The following is an 8,066-nucleotide window of genomic DNA, read 5'->3' on the forward strand; positions in this document are numbered from 1 at the left end:
CATGTACCTGGGTTGCGGGCACATCCCCGGTGGGAGATGTGCAGGAGGCAGCTGATCAATGTCTCTCTCATCGATGTTTCTAGCTCTCTATCTCTCTCCCTTCCTCTCTGTAAAAAATCAATAAAATATATTAAAAAAAAAAAGATTTCTTTGTTGTTGTTTTTTTGTGTAAATGTACCACACCTTTTATATCCACTCATTTACTGATGGGACCTTTGGCTGTTTCCAAATCTTGGCTATCCAATACAATAAAAGGCTAATATGCAAATAGAACGAATGGCCGAACAACCAGTCGCTATGACGTGCGCTGACCACCAGGGGGCGCGTACAGAACATGGTGGGCGTCTGCCATGGCAGGATAATGGAGGAGGTGAGCTGGGGCACCAGACCAAGGTGAGGCACTGGTCGCCAGCCCCGATCACCCCTGAGGGCTTCTCCACCACCCGCTGCTCCTGAGGGGCGATCAGGGCAGCAGCCACCACTCACACCCGCTGATGGTGCTGGCTCCAATCACTCTGCACCATCAGCAGGTGCGAGCAGGGCTGGCACTGTCAGTATGTGGGAAAGATGGTGGCAGGAGTGGGGATGCCGGCAGACAGGGGACTGGGGGTGTGAAGGATGGGCCAAGACCCGCCCCTGTGCCCACCACAGCCTCACAGCCCACAGTTCCTTAGTCTATAATAATAAAAGCGTAATATGCAAATTGACTGAATAGCCAAACAGCAGAAAGACTGTCCAGATGTCCTTCCAGACGAAGAAGCCAGGGCTGTGAGGGCTGAGGCAGCTGGGGCTGCGAAGACCAACTCTTGCATGAATTTCGTGCATAGGGCCTCTAGTTATAAATAACACTGTAATGAACATGGAGGTGCATATACTCTTTCAAATTGATGCTTCAGGTTTCTTTGGATATATTCCCAGAAATGGAATCTCTGGGTCATAAGGCAGTTCAATCAATTCTTTAAAAAAAAAAAAAATTTATCTTCCCCTAAGGATACATTTATTGAGTTGAGAAAGAGAGAGAGAAATTGGTTGTCTCCCATATTTGCCCCAACCTGGGATAGAACCTGCAACCTAGTTATGTACCCTGACCAGATATCAAACCCACAAACATTTGGTGTGTGGGATGTCACACCAACTAACTATGCCACTTGGCCAGGGCCATTTTTAATTTTTTGAAGAAACTCCATAGTGTTTTGCACAGTGGCTGCACTCATCTGCATTCCCAACAACATGCACAAGGGTTCCCTTTCCCCAACATCCTCGCCAGCACTTGTTTGTTAATTTATTATTGATATCCATGCTGACAGATGTGCATCTCTTAATTTGCATCTCCCTGATGATTGTGACATTGAGCATCATCTCATATGTGCATTGGTCATCTGTATGCCCTCTGGAGAAGTGCCTATTCAGATCCTTTGCTCATTCGTTAATTGGATTGTTTTTTCGTGTTGAGTTGTATGAGTTCTCTAAATTTTGGATGCTAACCCCTTATCAGATGTATTATTGACAAATATGTTCTCCCATTCAGTGGGTTGTATTTTCATTTTTTGATGGTTTGCTGTGTAAAGACTTTTAGTTTGATGTAGTCCCATTTATTTTTCTTTTGTTTCCCTTGCCCAAGGACATATGTCAGAAAAAATATTGCTACAAGAATTTGTTCAAGAGTTCGGTCAACATGGCCGGTGCTCTGAGACTCTTGCTCAGGGCGCCTGTCCGTGCTGTCATTGCTTACTGTGGGTTCGCAACCCAGGGAGTGGCAGGCCCCAGGATCTACCTGCTGTGAGCCCACCCAATTCCCACTGGGAATGGAGGGTCAGGAGCTGCAGGAGGTGGAGCGGTACCGGCTCCTTCCCCACCAGGCCCTCAGCCTGCAGCAGGGCTGGCCCTTGCTTCTTTCCTTATCAGAGGCGAAGGGGCAGGTGTTCAGCTCCTTTGGGACCACGGGGTCCCTAATCCAGTGACGTAATTCATCGTCCATTTAGAGTTCGCCCTGCTTGGGGGCTGCTGTTGTAGGTATGAGATTTCCGGGGCAGTGAACAGAGACTAGGGCTGGGCGCTGCGGGAGTTAGCCTGAGACGCTTCAACCACCCATGTCGCTTCACGCATGGCTTCTGCCACTGGTTCTCTCACCCAGCGCCCTGAAACGACAGAAAAAAGCCATCCTGTTCCAGAACATTCCGAGGCAAATGGAGCCGCGAGGGGCCCCTCCCAGGACTCTGATGTGGGAAGTCATGGAGCAGACCCGGTATTTACATGAAGAATTTCCAGAGTTCTGGTCAGTTCCCAGAATGGCTGAAGGCTTTGAGGTTAGCACTGATGTGATCAGAAGGGTTTTAAAAAGCAAGTCTGTACCTACATTGGAGCAGAAACTGAAGCAGGACCAAAAAGTCTTTAAGAAAGCTGGGCTTGCCTCCTCACTTGCCAGCTTGCAGGCTCTAGGGAGACCTGGAGGCTGCTTTCTGCAGGCCACCCCGTGTGGGGAGGTGAAGCCTCATCTCAAGGCCAAGGTCACAGCACAGCTTTGAAGGTGATAGAACTGAACACTCAGAGTACAAACACACCGAGGAGACAGACAGGAAGGAAGAGAGGAGTCGAGAGCTTGGACAAGGAAAGCTTTGTGGCGGTTGCTGCAGCCCAAAGTCATCAGAGAGAGCTGCAGAAGTTCTCCACCAGCAATTGTGAGGGCACCAGAGGCACTGACAGTGATGAACTGCCAAGTGCAAAGACGCTGGAAGAGTTGAAGGCAAGAGAACCGGGTGACCAGAACTTCAGCAGCAAGGTTGCGCAGAGGGGGTGGGAGTTCTTTGACAACAATGGGAACTTCCTGTACAGAATTTGAACTGGAGCCTGGCTTGTGGAGATGCCACGTGAAACACGGCTGAGCAAGTATATTTAAGCTGCCTGGATTTCTCTGTGTAGGCCTCTTTGGGTTCATCTTGTTTGGGACTCTCTGTACTTCCTGGACTTGTGTATCATTTTCCTTCATCAAGTTAGTAATGTTTTCAGTCATTTTTTTTTCCTAAAATGGGTTCTCAATCCTTGCTCTCCTTCTTCTTCTGGTACCCCTATGATTCAGAGGTTGGTATGCTTCATGTTGTCCCAAAGTTCCCTGAAACTATTCTCATTTTTTAAAATTCTTTTTTTCTTCTTGCTGTTCTGACTGGGTGTGTTTTGCTATCTTGTCTTCCAAATCGCTGATTCAGTACTCTGCTTCATCCAACCTACTGTTTATTCCTTCTAGTGTATGCTTCATTTCAGATATTGTATTCTTTGTTTATGACTGTTTTTAATGGTTTTTATGTCCTTTTTCATCTGCTTTAGTTCTCACCAAGTTCCTTGAACATCCTTATAGCCATTCTTTTGAACTCTATATCTGATAAATTACTTGTCTCCTTTTCTTTTAGTTCTTTTTCTGGAGATTTCTTCTGTTCTTTTATTTGAGGCCTGCTTATTTTTCTCCCATTTTGACTTCCTCCTTGTGTTTATTATTATGTATTAGGTAGTTCTTCTATGGCTCTCAGTCTTGGTACAGTGTATATAGTAGGTGTTCTGTAGGGCCCAGCAGCATAGTCTCTTAGAACATCTGCAGTGAGTGCTCCAGGAATGTCCCTTATGTAGGTTATCTGGGTTCTCCTGTTGTAATTGAGTCTTGATTTCTATTGGCCCATTTGTGCATGTTAGCTGACTGTAAAGATCAATCCCAACCACAGTGTATGAGCTGTGCTGCTCTGCAGGTACTGACCACACAGAGAAGAATTCACCTCAGTAGGGTCTGGTGCCTGCTGAGATCTCACTTTGGATGTGCTTATCAGATCCTGCTCTGATGTTGTCTAAAACTGGCCACTGGGTGTATTGGCTTTAGGCCCTCTTGGGAGGCACTCTGGTACAGGCCAGTGTCAGACTCTGCAACTGATGCTGGTTAAACCTGTTTGAAGCTACAAAGTGATCCACAGTTTGTGGTTGGGTCTGCTAGGCCTGGGTGTGCACAGGAAACATCTTTTTACCACTTCTTTGACTGGGGTTAAGTCAGCAAAAGTGCCAAGAAACCCCAAGGTCTTCTCTGCCTGTATCCCCCTGCCAGCTGCCTATTCAGTTTAGTCTCCAAAAGAACCTCTAGCGGTTTTTAAGTTGCATGAAGTATGTTCTCAGTGAGTCACCAAGTAGAAGCAAATGGTGTTCACCAGATCGACACAGCTTCAAACTCAGTACCAATGCTGTGTCTGAGGTTAATCAACAAATACCATGGGTATACACAGTCTAGCTGCCTCTGGAGTTCACACTTTTATGGTTGGGCGGCATCTCAAGGAGTGGTCTGAGTGAGACCAGCAGCATTTATCTGGCCCAAACAGATCAAGATTTGTCTGTGTGAAGGGAGGGCTCTACACTGCCTCAGTGTGTGAGGAAAAATGTCCCCAATCCTAGAGCCACATAACTTAATAGGTCCCAGATTCTGCCAGGAGCCCAATCTCAGCAGGGCAGGGCCACCAGTAATTGGGAGAAGAGGAGGTGGTGGTTAGGCTTGAGGAAAGTTTGGGGGAGTGGCTCTTGCCCCAGAGTCACACAGCTCAATCTGTTCTGGATTTTGCCCGGACCTCTGCAGGGTGGAGCACTAAGAGCCAGGGACAGTGGGGTTAGCTGATCTCCCATGGGGGGGTTGTCAGTTTCATGAGAAATTGGGGGTAATGGCCCCAGCCCCAAAGCCACACAACTCATTCACTGACATCTCCTGGTTCTGCCCAGATCTCTACCTGGCATGATTTCTACAGGGTGGGGCCACAGGGAGAGCAGAGAGTTGGACTGTTGCTTTCCCCCTGGCTGAAGCCATAGGAAAAGGAGTGGTCCACCCAAGAAAAATGCTGTCTGCACTGCAGGAAAGTGACTCTGCACATGGGTCCCAGTGGCTGTCCCCTAGTTTGCTCCCCAGAACCACACACCCCAGTCTCTCCTCTCAAGACTATAGTTCACTATGCCCTCCCTCCGATGGAGCCAAGGGTGAGTGGCCATGAATGACATTTTGTGTGTTGGGCCTTTAAGAAAGTGCCTGTGTCTCTAGCAGACTCTCATCTCTCCCTGGCAGACAGAATGCCAACTAATTTTCACAGCAATATGTTATGTGAGCTCCGCTTCCTGGCTCTGGTTTTCTGGGGTGGGGAGCCTGGTGTGGGGTTGAGAATGCACAGTCCTCAGGGGAACATTTGTAGCTGAGATATCCCTCTGCAACCTCAGCTGCCACCGTGGGAGCAGGGACAGGCCTTTCCATGACTCTACCCTTCCTACCAGTCTCGATGTGGCTTCTTCTGTAAACTCTTGGTTGTAAGACTTCTCTCAAGCCAGTCTTCAGCTAGTCTTCAGGTTGATTGCTCTATATTTTAGTTGTAATTCCAGTTTGGTCCTGGGAGGAGGTGAGTGTAATATTCACCTACTCTGCTGCCATCTTTGACCCCTCTAAAGAATGTAATTTTTTTAAGAAGAACAGAAGGATAGTGAATGATACTGCAGAGAAAGATACCATCAGTTTTTGGTTAATAGTGTCCAATCAACCGGAGTTCAAAATTAGATAAGGATCTATCTGTTTTCTTTGTAGTCTGTGTATTAGGTGCATATTCAGAAAGCAATAATACATAAACAGCAATTATTTTTATTGAGGAACAATACTGATGACTCTTCTTGAATTACATTAGTATTGCTTACAACTCTATGAAGTCACACACACACACACACACACACCAATCTTACAAGCAGAGAAGCCAAGGCTCAGATTTACCTAAGACCACAAAGCGTTAAGTCTAGACAGAAACCCAGCACTCCCTGACTCTGAGATCTGTGCTCTCAACCACAACTCTTTACACTGTTTTCCAGTCATGTTAAAAGTGAGGCCAAGTTTAAAAGACCCCTAATCACTGAGTACTTCAATGAGATCCTCCATATTAATTAGGGAGTCCAGCTTTGAATTGGGAGCAGAATTCAATTGTGAATTCTATTGCTGAGTCATATTCCCAGATTAATTTTGTTCTTGGAGCTGCTACAAAGTGTTTATATTGTCTGAGTGTCCACTGGATCCATAGGAAATGGGAAGGAAGCTATGCTGTACTGAGATTTTACTGTGTGCAAACAACAGGACTACATATGTATATGTTTTATCTTGATTAATGAAGTTAGAATGAGGGAAAACTTAGATCTAATGAGAACTAAGAGAAAAAGCTTCTTTACTAAATGATTCATATTTTACCTGATTTTTGTAGTATTAGGAAAGGTATACATTATTCATAGAAGGCCATTTATAAAGTACGTTTTTAACATCTCAGAGACAGTCCCTGAGTTAAGTCCACGCCTCCTTTACTTACCTGTGTGCTATGTCTGAAGGTCCGCAACTGAAGAATAGAGTTTGCTTTAATGTTCTTTCCCCTGATAAATTGCCAGGAGTATAGCAGAGTAGTCTGAGAAATTCTTTTCTTTGGTTATGATGCATGAGACTAGAAGGACCCAACATGAATTATTGGGGGTGCAGACCAGAGACTGAGAAAGGCCATCACTGAGCATGGGAACAGGTACTGGGGGTGTGAACCTCTTTATAACAATCCTGAGGTTCCTTTCTGGTCACTGGAAAGCAGTTGCTTCTATTGTCCATCCTTATTCAGTCCAGTCCTCCCTCCCTACTGCCATGCTTCCTGCACCAAGATATGTTCCTGTCAAGTATGTGAGTATTCCAAAACACCTGCTTGTGGACTGGTCACATAAGAACCACTGGGAGAGATTTTCTGGAAATACAAATTTTTGAACCCTGTATCTCTAAAGCAGGGCCCTGGAAGCTGGGTTTTCAGCAATTTTCCTGAGTGATTCTGAGGCAGAGCCAGATTCTCAGCCTCTGATAACCTTGTAAAAATCAGTGCTAGAGAAACTTTGCTTCATGTGCTCTTGTGGTGCCCAGAAGCATGGGGACCAGAGGGGACGCCATATTAATATTTCATCTTTCTTACATCAATTTTCAACACTCATTAAGCCATAACATTTGATTTCCATGAAACGTATATTGACTTAATTCACAGGGTAGTACACTTGAGCTTGTACCTTTGCTATGCTCCTTAGATCTTTCACCTCCATTCTACCAGAGGCAGACATTATTTAATCACTCAAGTAAAAAACATTTAGCTTCCTGGCCTTCTCTCTTCAGACCCTTCCATAACTCTGCCTCCCTAAATTATTTATCAGCTCAGCTGCATCATCTAATCTTTTTTTTCTAAGACTTTTATCAATAGAGGATCAAGGAGAGAGAGACTCTTTCCCACTTTATATGAAAGTTGGCATCTTTTAAGGAATACAAATTGGAAAGGAAGCCAGCGTGAGAGTCTCCATGGCCTTCATGCCTGATTCTCACAAAGACCATCTATTTTATTTTAAGCTTTCATCAAAACAAATCAATGTTTCTGTTCATAGAAACACAACATTGTACTAAGCCCCAGACGTTGGCCTACGCCAAAACAAAGTGGAAGACAACCAAATGTATCTCGGTGCTGATACACCTCACAATCCCCTGGAATGGGCTCTCACTGGCTGGTAAGAACCGATTCTGCACATCTATCTCCACATTCACAGACATCACTTTGGAGCTTGAAAGAGAGGTTGGGAGCATCTACATCATGAAAATGAGCAATATGCTACAAATCAGGGCGTCTTTACTTAGAAATCTGGCTCACCAGCACGCCACTGCACAAATCTTCCTATTCCACCTGCTTGGCCTTCCAGGTAACTCCTATCTTCCTGACAGCCATTAGGCTTGTAAAGCTGGCTACTTGGAATACTCGTCAGGTCTACTTTTCCGCAAATACAAAAACTAACCAACTTTCCTTCCATTTTAATTTAACCCATTTACTATAAAATAAAACACAAATATAGAAAACCATACAAAACTTGACAAAAAGAAGTTGTTGACCCCAATAAGAATATACCTGCCAAAAAGGACTCATCAGGGTTAGCTGGATTCAAATTCATAAGCAGAGTAAAGCAGCCATTGTTCACAGAGCTTCCCTCATACACACTGCGTTTCAGGGAAAAGTCACAGACTGGGC

At 45.2% G+C, this 8,066-nt stretch overlaps 1 pseudogene across 1 annotated transcript; it reads left to right on the forward strand.

Moving 5' to 3' along the window:
• Positions 1 to 1,675: 1,675 nt before the first annotated feature.
• On the forward strand, positions 1,676 to 2,839 carry LOC308532648 (neugrin-like; annotated as a pseudogene). Its single transcript has 2 exons — positions 1,676 to 1,837; positions 2,135 to 2,839. The product of its transcript is annotated as a neugrin-like (transcript).
• Positions 2,840 to 8,066: the final 5,227 nt, after the last annotated feature.

The sequence above is a fragment of the Myotis nattereri genome (assembly GCF_964212035.1).
Source record: "Myotis nattereri genome assembly, chromosome: 16".
Lineage (NCBI taxonomy): Eukaryota > Metazoa > Chordata > Mammalia > Chiroptera > Vespertilionidae > Myotis > Myotis nattereri.